General features: G+C 41.4%; 1 protein-coding gene and 1 non-coding gene across 7 annotated transcripts in view; both read left to right on the top strand.

Annotated features, from left to right (window-relative positions):
• EPB41L4A (erythrocyte membrane protein band 4.1 like 4A) overlaps window positions 1–16,563 on the top strand; it is a 250,929-nt gene that overhangs the window by 56,494 nt on the left and 177,872 nt on the right. The window lies entirely within an intron of this gene.
• Window positions 3,796–3,899, top strand: LOC115295119. Its single transcript, XR_003910343.1, has one exon. It is a non-coding gene; the product is annotated as a small nucleolar RNA U13 (small nucleolar RNA).

Raw genomic sequence — 16,563 nt, 5'->3', positions numbered from 1 at the left:
CTTACATATTGGTAAAGCGTTTTCCAGATTAGCAGCTTCATATCAGGTGTCAGGTGCTAGATGTGTTCCAGAAAAGTACCTAATTTGGTAAATCAGCCACACTGGAGCCACTGCCTGACTGGATTTAGGATAACCCAGGGCCATTTTCCAAGATCTACCTGCTTTCTGCCCAGACCAAAAAAAGGTGAATTAAATAGGAATGTGATAGGAATTCTCTTTTCTTAAAAATGTCAAGCTTTTGGTGGTGGTATTGATGAGGTTTTGGAGTGCTAATGGGGGTTGAGAGTTGACGGCCAAGAAAGAATTCTTGAAGGCATCTTTGGTGCAAAAAGGTAATTTTGGTTAACGCACGAGGACAGGACCTGTGGGCAGGAAGAGCTGCACTGGGGTCGTGAAGAGTGATGGATTATATCCTGTGGAGTTGGGGGAGATAAAAGTCAAGAGGAAGTTTCTTAAAGGATTTCCATATGCTAAAGATGACACAGGTTCCTGAGGCCCAGCTATTGTCAAACTAAGGTTGTTTTTTCCCTCTAGCAAAGCATTATCATTAAGACAGTAGGAATTTCCTAGAGATTAGACTATTGATCAGATCTCCTTTTTCTTGTAATATTACTAAAATATTTGTAAACTGACAAGACTCTATCAGTTTAACCATTTGTCTTCTGTCCTTTTCTTTGTTCCTGGGCAGCCAGGGGTGCCTGAGGAACATCACACACATCCCACTTTGTTGGGGGTTGTTTTGTTTGCAGGGTGTCAGCTTGCCTTGTGCTCCCTTATCAGTATTAATGTCTACAGTTTCTCCATGGATGTGGCATTTCTTTTGATTTACTGTCCTGGTAAGGAGGGAAGTTCAGAATGTTTCAGTTGGTCATTCTTATCATAATTGCCCATCTCCCATACAGAAAGCCATTGTGGGAATTCTCCCAGGAGTTAAGTAAGTTCACTCCACGAATGCATTGAGAAACTACAGAATAACCATATGGTGGGTCCATGGCTTTTTTGGGTTCACTGTGAGATGGAAGAGGCCAAAACATGAATCCCCTGACCACAATAAACTTGACTTACACTGGTTGACAGTGGTATTTAGGTCCCTAGGATTTAGTGGAGCTCTAACTTAAAAGTAAGGATTGCTCTCTGAAGGAATCAAAGCAAGTAGAATGTGTATTGGTTATGCTTTTGTTTCCAGCTACCAGATCTCAGTATAGCCCTGAGACAAGCATCTCTCGTGGGTAGTTGTGGGAGGAACACCTCGAGTGGGATTCTCCATGCATGGTAGGCTTTTGTAAAAGGTAGTCCCTGCAGAGCTTGTAGTTGTGTTAGGATTGGGTTTGGAACGCCGAGAGAGAGAGAGGGAGACACAGAATCCGAAGCAGACTCCAGGCTCTGAGCTAGTGGTCAGCACAGAGCCCAATGCGGGGCTTGAACCCACGAACCGTAAGATCATGAGCTGAGCTGAAGTCAGATGCCCAACTGACTGAGTCACCCAGGCGCCCCCATAATAATTATTTTTCTTACTCAAAGGTAATAGTATTGTGTTTATTCATGGCACTAGTGTTCTCTGAGACTTAAAAAGATGTACTTAAAAGGACAAATAAAACAGGTTTGCTTATAGAGTCTGGGCATATGGTTTGCAAAGACTTGAACGTTGATGAAGCCAGGTTTGAACTGGATCAAGTATGGATCATAAAGTATTTACTGTTAATTTGGGCAGAGGTGGCTCTTCATTTGGAGTCCCAATTATAAAATGGTATTTTCACCATTGGAAGTCCTTTCTGGAAGTCTTCATAAATGGTGAACTCTATGGCAGAAGGAAAAATAAGAAAAACATTACTTGACTGATAATTAGCTTATGTTAACATTTTGGGGGAAGAGGTAGGATTCTGTCATACTGACTTAAACCTTTTTTTCACGCTCTTCCCCAACTAAAATTTGGCCTTCTCCTGATATTTGTCTTCTCACATTTTTCCTGCTCCTTCATCGTTTACCACTTTGCCAAGGAATAGGGTCTGCATTTCTTTGCCTTATTTATCACTGCCCCTTCCAGGTTGTTTCTCTTCCTTTATTTATTATTCTCTCTTACTTCTTAGCTTCAACTCTGTCAATTCCTGACTTCCAGGTACCAACCCCCGCCCCCAGCATAGATTTAGGCCTTCGGCAACTCTCATCCACTGTTCTCTTCTTGAGCTGTCAGCCTCCAGCATCTATTTGGAATAATAATGATTATAAAGCACTTTTATATATGTCATTTAATCTTCAGAGTAGCCCTATGAAGTAGATAGGTCATTATCCCCATTTTACAGATGAAGTTATTTGTTCAAAGTCACAGAAGTCAAAATCAGCAGGTCTGGTTTTGAACTCATGTCATCTGGCTCTAGAATCTGTGTTCTTAACCACTCTATCAGTGGTTCTCAAACTTGACTGTACCTGGTCAAGTTTAAAATATACTGATGCTGGGGTGCTTGGGTGTTCAGTCAGTTGAGCATCCAACTCTTTGATTTTGGCTTTGGTCATGAATCCAGGGGTGTAGGATCAAGCCCCACGTTGGTCTCCCTGCTGAGTATGGAGCCTGATTAAGATTTTTCTGTGTGTGTCTCTCTCCCTCCCTCTGCCCCTCTCCCCCACTCACGTGTATACTCTCTCTCTCAAAAACAAAACTAAATTAGAAAAAGATATTTGAAATATACTGATGCCTAGGAAACGTGCCCAGCTAATTAAATCATTCTCCGGGCAATGGGACCCAGGTAGCTGTATGTTTTAAGTCTCTCCAGGTAATTCCATTGAGCAAAGTTGAAAACCATCACTCTATATCTTCATTGTTTAGTATGGCACCTGTCAGTTGTGTTCTTATTTAAGTTTAAATGAACTCTAAGTAAATAAAAACTCACTTCCTTAGTCATGCTTGGCACATTTTAAGTGGACCATAGCCAATGTGGCTAGAGACTGCTATGCTGGACCCCATAAGCATAGAATATTTCCATCGCTACAGAAGTTCTGTTAGAGAGCACTGCTCTATGCCATGCTATCTCCCATCCCTCACACTGCTGCCTTGACCCCATGACCTTGACCACTAATCTTTGTAGCAGCCCACAGATGAGGCTAAACCCTAGACCTTGTCATCACCTGAAACTTGTCTGCTTTGCAAAATCTTATACTCATAAATCCCTCTTTGATTGGTGCCTCCTGGCCTCTCTCTAGTTCATTTTTATATGTCAGTCTCTCTGCTTACACATTCGCCCCTTGTCAACTTTTCCGAGGCTTTACTTATTTTTCTGCTAAATTTTGGATTCCCTGGTCAGTCCGTCCTGGACATTTCCTCCTGTGGCTTCCATTTTCTCTTTTCCTGCCGCAGCCAGAGCAGCCAGCTCTAATGCTGGATATGAACCCGTATACATTCTCTGCTCTTCCTACCCCATTGCTGCTGGAGAAGAGCTTGTCTTCCAACAGATGTCAGCATAGTTTTCCAATCTCATTTGGGAACTCATTTCTGCACAGCAGTCCTTTGAGTCTTCTGTAGCTCTTCCTTTTCCCCACAGAGGCTGTTACTGACCTTCTGCCTCTCCACTCTGTGTGTCCCATGCTGCCAGCCTGAGCACAGGAGCCCTCGTCACTCAGGAGAACCTGGTAGCAGTTTGCAGAAACGCTCTGGGCTTCCCTCCTGTCTTCACACCCTGCTTCCTTTCTCCCTCATCTCAGAGGAGGGGCCTGCCCTTTTCTAAGGCTCTTCTGCCCAGTCGGTAATCCAAGCCCCATCTTCCTGTACCAGGGCTTTGTCAGATCTCTTCTATCCTTTAAAAAAACCTTTTGTAGTTCATAAGTATGATGATTGGGTGTTCATGCTGTCGTGTGACATGTGCCACTCTTAAACCTTCATATGATGTTAGCACATTAACCGCCTGATGTGGAAAAAAAAACAATAAAAAACCCCAAAACCCAGAAACCCCCAGTGTTTTCTTCACTTGTAACCCCATAAAATGATGTCCTTATCCCCTTCTATTCCTGTTTTGGCAAACTTCAGCTCGCTTCAGTCTGGCCCCCACACCTGCCAGCCCTCCGAACCTGTTCCTTCCATATGATACGGGGCCTCCGGATGCCAGGTTGGTTCTCCGCGGTGTCATTTGAAGCTGCTGCTACTCCTTCTTCACTGAAACTTCCTTCTCTGTTGGGATCCATGACACGAGCCTGTTCTCCCCTTGGCTCCCCCGTTACTTCCCAGAATCTTCTGCATGCTCTTCCTGTCTCCCAACAGCCCTCCTCACACCCAGCTGCAGTTGTTTATGTGGATTTGGACCCTGTCTTAGTCACACCTTTATTTAAAAATCCTCAGCATCAGGCCTGGTGTGTGTGGTATGAATATTGTGTTTAGGGACATTTTGAATGAAGTGAGGCTCAAGCACAATTGTGTACAGGGGATAAATAGCTTGTGTGGGGATACCTTGAAACACATTTTTGATTTGCACATGTGTGGTTCTGAATGGACAGATGCAATCCCTAATAGATGCTTGGGAGCTCACTGTTGAGGTGGGTTTTCTGCCTCCACTCCTGAATGTTTCATCAACGTCAGTGTCCTATCATTCCTCACAGACTGTCTCGCTGTGCAGATCTGCCTGGAACCCGGACCCCCACCTCCACGCGCACACCTGCCTCCTCCAGCTGGTCTCCAGCTTGCCCTGCAGGGTGACTCGTGGGACTTCCCGGCTGTTTTAGGTTTTGTCTGTAGCCAAGAAACATTCAGATCTACTGTGTTTTTAAATCTTATTTTCTAACAAAATGGCTTCCCATAAAGTAGGATTTGGGCACATCAGTTTTGAGCATCATATCTGAAAATGATTTTTAAAGCAATTTGAGAGGACTGTCTGTCATTAGCATGTAAAGAGAAATAAAACAGGAAAGCCATGGCTTTCGAGGTGACAGTAAGGCGATGCTTCTAATACAGGCCCAATGTGATAATGGACAAGGTGGGATGTTGCTCAGAAGGTTTCATGATGGAGGTGACTTGAGGAAGACCTTGAAGGCTGGACAATCCTTTCAATAGGCAGAGACTGGAGTGAGGATGGCAGTTCATATGGAGGGAGGGACATGAGTAAAGGGGGTAAAAAGTGGCCTGTATTAGCTTATATCGAATATTGTGGTTTGTTGAACATAAGGGCATATGGGAAGATAAACATGGGAGCATCAGTTGAGCCACAAAGCGGAGACCTTCACATGCCAGCCTAAATAGTACAGATGTGATACGTACTGGGAGCCCTTGATGGGTTTTGTCAGGACAGGTGTGATGATCGGGCACGGGGAAGCTGCATCTGGCAGCAAGAGTGAAGTTGGGTTTGAAGGGATTGAAGCAGGGCACCTACGGCTGGGTGGCTAGCTAGCGTAGAGTGGTCATGATCCTGGACTTCTGCCAAGTGCTGGGGGCCGGGGAGTGGAAGCAGCTTTTGGCTGTGAGCCACTCTGATTTGTGACTAAGACTGTGGTTGCTCAGCTTCTTAGACTCAGACTTTTCTCTAAATTGCAACTACTTTAGTCTTTCTGTTGCTTACTCTATTCCACAGGTAACTCTGAAAGGAGACCCAAAGCTTAGGCAGCAAAAGGGAGGAAGAGCAGCTGCTTGCAAAATGAATAATTAAAAGTCATATGAAGGTCCAAAAGCATATTCAGAGTGAACACAGCAACCACATGCTCTTTTTTTTTAATGTTTTATTTATTTTTGATACAGAGAGAGACACAGCATGAGAGGGGGAGGGGGAGAGAGAGAAGGAGACACAGAACTGGAAGCAGGCTCCAGGCTCTGAGCTAGCTGTCAGCACAGAGCCTGACACGGGGCTTGAACCCACGAACGTGAGATCTGACCTGAGCCGAAGTTGGAGGCTTAACCGACTGAGCCACCCAGGCGCCCCTGCCACATGTTCTTAAGTGAATCCATGTAAGGTCCAAGATGCTGCAGGGTCATGGCCATAGGACAAAGAATTGGTGAGGGAGAGAAAAATGTCTGATCAAACTGTCAGTCCTTATTTAAATTACACATTTTAGTAAGCAGATAAGAATTATTCACATTGCCTGAAGAATTGCCAGAGTGTTCCTCACTTTTTAAAAATTCAGTTGATTCCTTCTTCATGTTCCTCCTCCTTTTCCTCATCATTGTATTTCCTCTGTCAGTGCAGATGTCAACACAGTGAAACCAGCAACTAACACCTTATTATTAATACAAACACAGTTTTGACCTCGTGAACCCCTTAATGGATCACACTTTGAAAATGCTTGTGTGTGTGTGTGTGTGTGTGTGTGTGTGTGTGTGTGTGTGTTTATCTAATGATCCTTTGGCTATTCCACCCCGTTTGATGGCTAGATGATGGAACTATTTGTAGATGTTAGTTGCTTTGCTGGTCACTTAGTATAGCTTCAGAATTATGTGTGTATCTTAGTGTTTCTATCCATGTTGTGGCTTAGGACACAGTTGGTTTACTGGTTTTGTGTCCAATTTGGGTTTGAGGTTAGGGTTTAGGATCAGACATGTAGCTGGTTATTTGGACTGTAACTGTCAAAATGCCAAATATTGGGTACCCACCTTTAGATCCTCCACTGTAATGTTTAGAAGACTATAAAGAGTACTGGGGTTTTAAGAATTCATATAGATGTAGCCTTCATTTTGAAGTTGTAGCCTTAGAGTCTGAGGATTTCAGTGGCTAAAACTTGTATTGGGTGATAGAACAGGGAGATAATGATTTACAAATTTGTTTCACGAAAATTAATTTTTGTGTATCTTCAGCTATGACTCTGAAATAACATAGTAACAGTGAAAGTGTTGACAGTAATATTTCTGAAGTGTGGCATATGGCTGCCATGTTTATGAACCTCTAGGGCTAACATTTTTTATGAGAACCTGAAGGAAGTACCTATTTTCAGTTTGACTTCTTTCAGTTTCTGTTTATTGACCTATTAGGCATCTTATAAGTTCTTTCTTGTTTGGTTTCTTTTGTTAACTTTAAAGGATTTTTTCTATCAGATGTTTGAAAATACAACACCGCATATCTTTGTGAGTAAATGATGTGACATACAAAAACATTGAGAAACTTGAAAAGAGAAAGCATAAATAATTGTGGAGTGTTATGACTTAACAGTCTTGTTCCTAGTATTTTTAGTAAATTAAGATTTCTGGGCAAATGAATTAATCTCTCTTGCCCTTATCAATCAAATCAAAGAACTGTATACCATCCTAACTCTTTAAAATAAAAAAAAACACCAAAACATCAAAACTGCTTATAGATAAATGTTTTTACTGGAAATTTGGAAAACACAGAAGGATATAACAAGAAAATAAAAATCATCCTGGGTTGCCTGAGATGTGTGTGAACATATTGACAATAAAGGGGCTCTAAGGAGCTTTCCAGAATGATGAAGCTCTTCTCTTCTTTATTGGGCTTTGGGTTACATGAGTATATTTGTCAATCAAACTTTATTCTTTAGATCTGTATATAGGTTGTAATGTAGTACATAAAAAAAGTTATCCTACAGTCTCAGTACCCAGGGATAGCCAGGGTTAACATTCTATATATTTCTTTGTAGTATAGTATGTTTTTTCTTTTTTTATGTTGAGATCTCATTGTGGATATTGCCTACTTTTATAAAAAATTAACATTGTGTTTTCAGCATTTCCAAATGTCATTAAATATGCTTTAAGTATAATAGCCACATTCTGTTTGTTAGCCCAGGGTATCTAGTTTTATATAATCAATTCCCTGTTGTTGGATATTGAGGTTTTTAAAATCCTTCTCTTTTGTATATAAGACTTATAAACTTAATTGCACAAAACTTTTTCCTCAGGTCTGATATTTTGTGTATGTGTCAGTGTATTCTAATTAGGTTTGATTTCATTTAATTTAAGAGCCTGTGCTTGAGGCCACTCTGGACATGCAGAGCTGTGAACTGTTCCATTCATGCCCTTAAGGGAGCCTGTTGTCAGGTCAGCCAGATAGGGTGAGATGGAAATGAAAATAGTAATGTAAGTTGTTATAGCATGTGAGCATTCTGTGTCTCAGGAACTACAAATTTTGGCAAAATAGGATTATGTTGGGGGGCACCTGGGTGGCTTAGTTGGTTAAGCATACAACTCTTGATCTCAGCTCAGGTCTTGATGTCAGTGCCGAGCGTTTAAGCCCTGCATTGACCTCTGCGTTGGTCATGGAACCTGCTTAAAAAAAAATAAAGATTATGTTGACATAAATGAAGAAATAATATAATTGTTAGCATTTATTGAGACTTACATGGTAGGTACCGTGTTAAGATAGAGTAATTATTTCACAATGTGTGTGAGGTAGTGTGAAGAAATCAAATGCTACAGAAGTAGACTGTATCAGGGAACTGTAGAGTTCCCTGGAGAAACAGAACCAGTGGGATATGGATATGAAGAGATTTGTTGCAAGGGTGACTTAGGCCATAATGGGGGCTAGATAGGCAAGTGTAAAATCTGCAGAGCAGATGGCCAAGAAGGGCAGGCTGGGTCTCTTGGACATAGGTGGAGCTGCTGGCCAGAGGTGAAATTTGTTCTTGTGAGAATCCTCAGTTTTACTCAAGGCTTTATAACTCATTGATTCAGACCCATGCAGATTATCTAGGACAATCTCTTAAAACTGATAATAGACTTTAATCAAGTCTATAAAATACCTTCACAGTAACACCTGTATTAGTGTTTAAATAACTGGGGACTCTAGCCTCGCCATATTGACTCAGAACACTTTAATGAATCCCCCACCATGTGTCCATCTCCCCATAAGCCACTTTTACTTTATTCATATCTTCATTCATGTCTCTCCTTCCTATTTTATTTTGAAACAAGTCTTAGTCATCATGTAATTTCATCCACAAATGTTTCAGTAGATATGTGTCTCTAGCCCCGTGCTATCCAACAGGATTTTCTGTGATGGCAGAAATATATTCTCTGTAGTCACTGACCATTTGAAACTATTGAGCACTTGGCATATGGATAGTAAGTCCAAGGAACTAGAATTTTATTTTTAATTAACATAAAGTTAAATAGCCACATGTGGCTAGTGACTGTGTACTGGAGAGCATGGCTTAAGAATATATGAGGTTTTTATGGGGGACCCTGGTGGCTCAGTTATGCATCTGTCTTTAGGTCATCTCACGGTTTGAGTTCAATCCCTGCATTGAGCTCTGTGCTCTTCAGATCCTCTGTCTCCCTCTCTCTCTGCCCCTCCTCTGCTCATGCTCTCTCTCAAAAATAAACATTAAAGAAAAAAGGTAATAGGTCTTTACATAACATAACATAACATAACCAAAATCCTGTTATCTTACGCAGAGTTTAGTAGTAATCACTTAACATAAAATAGTATTAACATTGCTGGCTGTCTCATAAGTGAAAGTTATACAACTTACAACATACAACTGTATGTTTTTTAATAGCTTGAATCTGAATATGAACAAGAGCTATACACTGCAGTTGGTAGCTATGAAACTGTAATTTTGCTTTCTCTGATTTGCTGTTTTTTGAAAATACTGGGTTATTTGTTCTTCCTAGATAGTATATCCTACTCATTTTGTAATAGATGGTTTGGTGAAGGTTTAGTTGTGTACGCTGAGCTCAAAGCCAAGTCTGACTCAGAACCTGAGCTATTAACTGTTCCTGAAATGATGTTGGGGATGCTCGTGCTGATGACGGCAACAACAGCATAGCTACGTGGCAGTGCTCGCTGTGTGCCAGGCACGGGAAGTCCTTCACATGTATCAGCTCATTTCATCTTCACAGTATAGATGTTCCCATATTCCAGGCAGGTAAGTTGACTTCCCCAACATCAAAGAGCTAGTTAAATATCAGAATTAGGATTCAAGCAGTCTGCACCCAAGCTTCAATTCTTAACCACTATGCTACATTGTCTCCATGCTGTATTTTTTCTTAAACACAGGGGATAAGAGATTCATTTTGGCTGCCTCCTGCAACCTGGGAATGTTTGAAAAAATGAAGCAAATTTTACCAAATGATTTTCCAGGGCTATTGGGAGAATGGAATTAACAAATGATTGAAAGCACTTGAGAACCTTTAATGTAAAAGGCTTTTTATGGAAAGTGTATGTCTGTAAAGCCAACTGCCTGCTATTTCCAGATTCTTATTTGTGCTCTGTATGTCTCTTGCTTTAAAATGGAATCTGTTCCTACAGGCCATACTCTGAATGTGACACTTTTATTTAAAATCACTTCAGCATTATAGAAAACCTCTAAAAAAAAAACCTGTTTAGAAACTATCCCTGCAAAAGTACCTTGTGCAGCTCCTAGATGAGTTTTCTTTTCTGGGTTAGGAGAGATTTGTTTGTGCTCACAAGATGGTCTGCCAAAATGCACTCTTAGCAGTGAATGCCTCTGAAGTATAGCAGCTTACTGCAAAACCTTAGTATCCCTGTAGCTGGAATTTTCCCACTTTGTATGCTGAACCACTAAGTGGAAGCATACAGGCTAATCCCTTTGAGTCTTGGTGGTTGCTCCTTCCCCAAGACCACCTCTTCAGATGTGACCCCCTTACTTCTTCAACCCAGGTGGTCGTGGAGCCGGCTGCTCCTGCTGCGGCTCAACCCCCCCAGAGAGAGTGACCCCTCCAATTCTAATTCCTTCCACCGGTATTGGGTTAAACTGGTATCTAACTCGGCAAAGGGGAAATTGGCCTGGCTGATAAAAAAAAAGCGTAGGAAATATGCTTCTTACAACTCCATAAAATCCACTGCCAGCACACCCACTTAGGACTTCTGGGCATCTCAAACCCACCCGACTGGATTGGGCTGAGCACAGTTCCTATAAATTCATGGCAGGAAATGCTTTAGAAAGTTATCAGGAAATACCAGTGATAAGATAAGGTGTATTTCATGGGTCTACAATTCAATGGAAAGAGAGATAGGAGAAAGAATAGGAAAAAGAAACAAAGAGAGGGAAGGAAAAGAAACAGGTGATACAGCTGGGGTAGCATTTCTTATGTCCCATAGCATGATTGCTCGCACACTGTGTATGTTTCTCTTTGTTGTCGGTATATCTAGTAAAATGGTCTTTAATGAAAAAGAGTTACTTATTGACTTCTTTTTTGTAAATTTTTTAATGTTTATTTATTTTTGAGAGAGAAAGAGAGAGAGAGCATGTGTGGGGGAGGAGCAGAGAGAGAGAGAGGGAGATACAGGATCCAAAGCAGGTTCTAGGCTCTGAGATGTCAGCACAGAGCCGAATGCACCATGAGATCGTGGCTTGAGCCAAAGTCAAACACTTAACCAGGCACCCCAACTTCTCTTTTTATTTTATTTTAATGTTTATTTATTTTGAGAGAGAGAGAACTAGCATCCACTCAAGAGTCGGACTCTTAACTGACTAAGCCACCCAGGTACCCCTAACTTCTCTTTTTAGAAAGTGAAGTTCTTAGCAGTTTTCGAGTACATGTTTTCCAAGAATATTCCTCTTACAATTTTATAGTTTCTAATTGCAGATAATTTTGCATAGTGTTTTACAAATTATTATTTTACATTCTAGAGGAATGAAATTGATACATGACTTTAAAAAACCTATTTGGAAGAATTTTGCTGTTTTTAATTTGCATACATAATACTGTTACACTGTCTTTAAGCTATGGTTATACACAGAAATTTGGATTACTACACAAAAATATTTTAACAGTATTTTTTTTTGATACATGGCTCTATCTTTAGAGTGTCCTATTTTTTTTTTTAAAGCATGTAGTTAAGGATGATCAATGTAGCTTTTAACATTTATAATTACTTCATTTTGGATTGTTGGATGTGTATTTAGTTGGCAGCTGAAGCATCCTACACTTTAAAGCTACATTTGACTTCTTGCTATTAAAATAGTTTTATATGTGCATGCACACACAGTATGTTTTTGTAGACATATTCCTTAAAGAATTGGTTGTGAGGGAGGTAAGCAACATTTGTATCAGTTTCAAGTAAGAAGATTATAATCAACCACAATGAATTCCATGTGGGATTTTTGGAACTTGATAAGGATTCATTGAATCATTTGGACTAAAAGTTATTGAGTGTCCTTGTGCCAGGCTGGCCTTTTCCAGTGAAGCTTACGTTCTGGTGGGTGGAGACCATTACACAAAGGAAAAATAAATATACAGTAGATGCCCAGAAGCAAAAGTTGGATGAAGGGGACAGAAGTGTTGGGAATGGGGAGGATGGAGCAGTTTTTGGGGAAAGCCTTTCAGATGAGGAAACACTGGAACAGACACCTGCATGAAGTAAGGTGGCAACCCCCTGGCTAACTGATAGAGAATAGGAAGTGCCCTTGCAGAGTGAACAGCAGGGGTGAAGGACCTTGGTTATGTGTGGATGAATACTTGTTTATGAACAACATTGAGGATTATTTTAGGGCTGAGTGAGTGCTTAGGGCTTGCTGTTTAAACTTGATCTTTACCCAAGGAGTAGATAAAGTACTAAGATATACATTGTTTTAAGTGGATCTTTTGTAAATGAAATTCACCACTTCACAAAATGAAATTGGCAGAAAGGTATACATAGTTGTATCAGAACTAGTAAAGGTAGGGGCGCCTGGGAATCTTAGTGGGTTAAATGTCCGACTCTTGATTTCAGCTCAAGTCATGATCTTACGGTTTGTGAGATTGAGCCCCACATTGGCTCTGTGCTGAGAGCATAGGGCTGCTTGGGATTTTCTCTCCTCTCTCTCTCTCTCTCTCTCTCTCTCTCTCTCTCTGTCCCCCCATGCATGCCATCTTTCTCTCAAAAACAATCTTTTAAAAAAGGAACCAGTAAAGGTAAAAGGTAAAGATAAAACCTTATATTCAGAGCAAGGATCTGATATTACTACTATTTAATATTTGCATGAGAGAACTAGAAAATCTTTTCTTATTAAAAGAGGTGATCTAGGGGCACATGGGTGGCTTAGTCAGTTGGGCCTCCAACTCTTGGTTTTGGCTCAGATCATGATCTCATGGTTTGTGAATTCAAGCTCCACCTCAGGCATGTTCTGACAGCGCAGAACCTACTTGACATTCTGTGTCTCTCTCTCTTTCTCAAAAATAAGTAAACTTAAAAAAATTATTTAAAAATGATCTCAGACTCCCTATTAAGCATGGTAATGGGTTGAATTGTGTCCCTACAAAAGATACTGAAGTCCTAACCCCTAGCACCTGTGAATGTGACCTTAATTGAGAATTAGGGTCTTTGCATATGACCAAGTTAAGATGAGGTCATTAGAATGGGTCCTAATCTAGTATGACTGGGTCCTTATAAATGAGGGAAATTTGGACAGAGGGGTACATGAACAGAGGGAGGACCATGTGAAGACATGGGGGAAATCCCATCTACAAGCCCGGAAAAGCCTGAGGCTACCGGAAGCTAGGAGAGAGGCATGGAACAGATTCTCCTTCATGGCCCTCAGAGGAAACCAGCCTGCCAACACCTTGACCTGGCTCTTGGAGCCTCCAGGACCATGAGACCATGAGCATCTGCTGTGTAGGCCACCCAGTGTGTGGTACTTTCTTATAGCAGCTCTAGGAAACTAATACAGGTGTTAAGGAATATTTTGTTTTCTTCTAAAGCTGTCAAAAATGAAATGAGATAAACCCTAAAATGCCTTCTGTATCTTGTCAATGTAACAGGTAGGCATAGAATAGGGCAAATATAGATGCCGGCAGACTCCAATGGGATCATAGCCTTTGCACCCTCAGACTCCTTCCATCCGGTGAATACTTCATATTTGGATGTTGATTTCTTTACCTAAAATGGGCAGTGTGATTTTTGGCAACATGGCAGCTACATAAAATGGCCAATGGTTGAAAGATTCTCCAATGGAAGTTTAATGCATTTCAGGAAGACCATCTCTATAGTACTTTTTTTTTCTGTTATCTGCCTTTAGTACTTTATAAGGCTGCTCTGTGATAGTTACACACATGAGAAAAATGAACTGAATAAGCTTTCTTCTCACTGAGGAACTAAAGCACATGATCATGTCTTCTGAAGAGGATGGTTGACCTGGACCTTTCAGAGGGAGGGGAAAGGAGTAACTCGAGGAAGTCTTAAACACACAACTGAAAGATGCACTGTTACGTTTTCATACTAGGAAATAAAGGCCCGATGGTGGAGGTCAGGGTCATCGCCAAGGAAGCATTTTCCTGGAGTGCTGTCAGGCCGTGTTAGAATGCCTATGTTTTGGATCCTGGAAATCTGGCTGTGTGTTTGAGGATGTATATGGTTAGGAGAATGGGCTCTGAGTGACGTGGCTTGTGTTTTAATTCTGGCTTCATGGCTTGTTGGCTATTTGGCCTTGAGCAAGTTACTTAACTTCCTCCTCTGAGAATTGGTATAAAAGTAGTTCCAGCCTCAAAGGGTTGCTTTGGTAATGAGATAATCCTTGTAAAGTGCTTTAGAATAGTGTCTGGTCACATTAAGTGCTCAGTAATTTATGGCAATTATTAGTAGTGGGAGTCATAGAAAATCAGGGTAGAAGACAAAGTGTAAAACAGGCTTCATCTGCCTTCTCTTTCTCTCTGTGGGGGAGAGGCAGTGGCTCAGGTGCGATGGCCAGAAGGGGCTTGAGGAAGAAGATGCTGTATCCAGTGCTGAAGAACATAGGCTTTACTGGGTTCTAAGTTCTGTTCAGAGGAAGTAGGATTTGTAAAAGTACTCAGTGACTCTTCGGCGTTTCTGGAGCTGGCTTAGCCTTCATGATCAGAGGAGAGGAGGGGGATGATGGAGTATGGGGTACACCTAGGCTCCAGTCGGGCATCCTGACCTTGGCTGATCATTAGTGTGATGACAATGTTAGCTCAGATGGAGGCACCCTGACAATGAATCAGTATGTGCCAGCCAAACACAATACAGAATCGTGGCATTTAATTCTGAAAGCAGTCTTGTGAGGCAGTTTTTATTACCCGCTGTGTTTTTAAAATGAGTTTTTAAAATTTTGAGCTCTGGAAGGTTGCTTATCTGAAGTTACACATTCAGGAGGTAGTCCCCCTGGGGTGTGAATGGAATCTGATGACAGAGCCAGGGTCTCCAGTGTTGGGGGAGTCGTGCTGACTCATCTCCTTCCCAGCACCTGGCCCACCATTGAGGAATCCTCCTCCAGGGACCTGGAGGTGATGACCTGGATTTAGGGACCCAACACTGTTGATTTTATGGGAGGAGCATTACAAGAGGAAAGTGTTGGCAGGTCAGTCTCTGTCATCTGTTCTTTACTATGTATCTTTGGTTTGATGACTTAAACATCAATCTTACAGTTATAAAATTGTGAGCCAATTTTAAGAAAACATATCAGAACTGTGTATTTGTGTATTTTTAAGCAGACTTTGTATAAAGCATGATGGTATTCCACTATTGAGCACAGAACTTTAAAGACTTTTCTTTCAGATTTATCTTTCGAATCATTTTGAGTCATATATATAATACAGCTTTTAAAAATCAATCACTCTAAATTTATATCTTATTTTTTAACTAGAAAGTACTGTATAATTTAGTGTGCTCAACACCTTTATCAAATTGGTCTTCAGATAATTTTTGGATTTTTCCCAACTTACAGCTCCCCTCAAATGGTAATTTGTAAATGTTGAGGATATAGAAAGAATGTGCTGCATTCTCAGAAGGCAATTCTAGAGGCACTAAACTATTTTGACACATGTCAGCCCTATTGGCAGAACAGCATAATAATCACAGGAGTTGTTCGGGCTGGGTAGCATTCATTTTGAGATATTCATCCTGGCACACCAGTGAAGTTATTCAATGCTTGACCTCTGGAGCACTGAGCTCATCACTAATGTCTGGATAGATTCTGTCCCCTTCTGTCTGTTTTGACACCTGCCATCCTTTCCGTACCCACCTTTTACCATGCCTCCTCCTATATGGAAGAGCTCCAGGTCTTTTTTTTTTTTTTTTAATTTCCTTAAACTTGCACTAGCCACCACTCTATTTCCCATCTCCTCTTCACCGAAGAAAACTAGAAGCCAGAGAGGGAGGTGAAGTGCCAGATGAGAGAGTATTCAGAAAGCCACAGTATAGGTCATGGTGGTGGTCACTTACACAGCAGCGGTTCCCAAAATGTGATCTCTAGATCCACAGCATCTGTGTCCTCTGGGCCTATCCTAGACCCATCAGATTAGAAGCTCTATGGGTAGGGCCCCAGAAAGCTCTATGGGTAGGGCCCCAGAAATTAGAAACCCTGCTATGATTTTAAGCAACATCAGCAGTTGATTTTAGTACTCTCTAAATTTTGAGGACCACTGTGCTACAGAAGGGTCAATAAGTAAGGGTTGGAAATCCCCACTGGAGTTCCCAATTGGGCAGTTCTTTGTATGCCTCGTTGACTCCCTCAGTCCTGGGCAGTCGTGCTCTGTCAGCAGCATTTCGCTGAGTGCTCTAGGTCGGCAGGGCCCTGACCTCTGTGCTGCTATGAGCAGGGCCCCTAGTCAGGAGTGGTAGGTTCTGTTCCAGCCTCCTTGATGTGAGTGGCTGACTAATCTGGGTCCCAGTTTTTCATTTGTTAACCCAAAGTTACTTATTTGTTAACTCAGATAAGTTTGCTATTATTAAAGGATCTCCTCCATCA

Source organism: Suricata suricatta, chromosome 6 (assembly GCF_006229205.1).
Source record: "Suricata suricatta isolate VVHF042 chromosome 6, meerkat_22Aug2017_6uvM2_HiC, whole genome shotgun sequence".
NCBI lineage: Eukaryota > Metazoa > Chordata > Mammalia > Carnivora > Herpestidae > Suricata > Suricata suricatta.
Note: the sequence above shows the minus strand (reverse complement) of the source record. Positions and strands in the feature narration are given on the sequence as shown.